The sequence below is a fragment of the Nestor notabilis genome, unplaced genomic scaffold (genome assembly GCF_000696875.1).
Source record: "Nestor notabilis isolate BGI_N333 unplaced genomic scaffold, ASM69687v1 scaffold27257, whole genome shotgun sequence".
NCBI classification, from domain to species: Eukaryota; Metazoa; Chordata; class Aves; order Psittaciformes; family Psittacidae; genus Nestor; species Nestor notabilis.
In genome coordinates, this window is record NW_009935603.1 from 1 (window position 1) to 224 (window position 224).

Here is a 224-nt window from a genome sequence, read left to right on the forward strand (position 1 = left end):
TCGGCGGCGGCAGTGACACCTGTTCCACAGCGCTGGCGGAATGGGCAGACGTTGGCTGGCAACGGGGCTGCCCGGATCTAAAAGTAAAGGATGGTCACCGCTGTTCCCCGCTGCCAGGGCTGGCTTCTGCAGGCAGGGCGTCAGAAATCACAGTCAAAGGGCTCCGCGCCCTGCCCCTGCCGCCCACCAAGAGCTCCCTCTGATTGGCACATACCAGCACTGGA